Source organism: Girardinichthys multiradiatus, chromosome 5, assembly GCF_021462225.1.
Source record: "Girardinichthys multiradiatus isolate DD_20200921_A chromosome 5, DD_fGirMul_XY1, whole genome shotgun sequence".
Taxonomy (NCBI): Eukaryota; Metazoa; Chordata; class Actinopteri; order Cyprinodontiformes; family Goodeidae; genus Girardinichthys; species Girardinichthys multiradiatus.
In genome coordinates this window covers 37,997,124-37,998,472 of record NC_061798.1, presented here as the reverse complement: position 1 = coordinate 37,998,472, position 1,349 = coordinate 37,997,124, and positions in this window count along the sequence as shown.

Here is a 1,349-nt window from a genome sequence, read left to right as displayed (position 1 = left end):
CTTTCAGCGGTAGCGTGGTCTCCCTCCACAACTTTTTTTCTATCAAGTCAGACGGAGAAATCATAATTCATTCCGGAAGTATGTTGATCTTGCTTTCAAAATAAAACTGCAAGAATAAACTCATCAGTGCCATTGTTAAACCGTCTTATTACATCCGCATTAGCGCTGACAGGAGTTGACATTTGTTTCAGTCAGTCAGTCAGTCAGAAACTCACTGTAATCGTTGCCAGATGCTGAAAGTTGAAGTTGTAATCTCACAGTTATTGTGCTTTTTTTTTTTTTGACAGCTCTACAACCATAATATTTAAATAAATTCAGGTGACCTATGCGTCATTATGGACATGAGAGAGTTAAAGCTGATACTGACTTGCCAAAATAGATTTGTACATCATGTGTTTTAAGAACTAAGCGAACACAGGTTACACTCAGGACAATTAACAGCTTCCGGTCTAATCAGAAAAATCTGATAACGCAGCAAGTTGCAATAATTACTTTTATGTAAAAGAATAAAGAATTATGAAAGTCTGTATTTTATATTGAAAGTCCTTGGGCGTTTATTTTCACAGGCGTCTGTCTTTACGTCTGCCCCCAACTGTGCTGCAGGTTCTTCGCTTCTTGAAGGCAGGGTTTGTGACCTCCTTATTAGGTGTGAGGGAGCTGAGGCGCTGGCGGGTGCTCTTAAAGAGAAACCGTGGAGCCCTAGTCCAGAGTTACATGTATGTACCTCTATTAAAACATGATAATTATATGTATTAATTATAAAGTATAATTTGTGCATTGACAATACTGTGTTATTCATCATTTCTTTATATGTCCTTTCAAAGAAGCCAGGCTTTCTTGTAATCTTTTTGTAATGATGCTAAAACCATTTATCTTCAGATTCTCTGCAGGTCTTTTGAGGCGTGTATAGATTCTGGCTGCTGCTTGAACCCCTCACGGTAAAGTAGCTGACTATTTTTAAGTGATAAATAGAAATGCTGTTTTCATGTGAAGCATGTTAACTCTAACCTAGTAATCACTCAGGAATAAGGGAAAAACCAAAGGTATATCTACTGTTGGACCATGTTTTTCTGAATATTGGACCATTTGGACTTTGCTGGATGCCACCAGGCCTTCTGGCGTTTTTGGCCATTTTGTATCCCACGACAGTCCACTACTACAAATCCCAGCGGGCACCGCGGCTGATAGGATGGGGGCATCGCAGCTCTGAGGCCACAGTCAACTATATAACAGAGGATGAGACGGCCCACCATTGCTTTTACCGCTGGAAACCGGACCAGCAACTGAAGCGCATCCCTCTGGAGAAAAAGTCCCACGTGGATTTTATTCACTCTCCTTCGTTGGCCAAC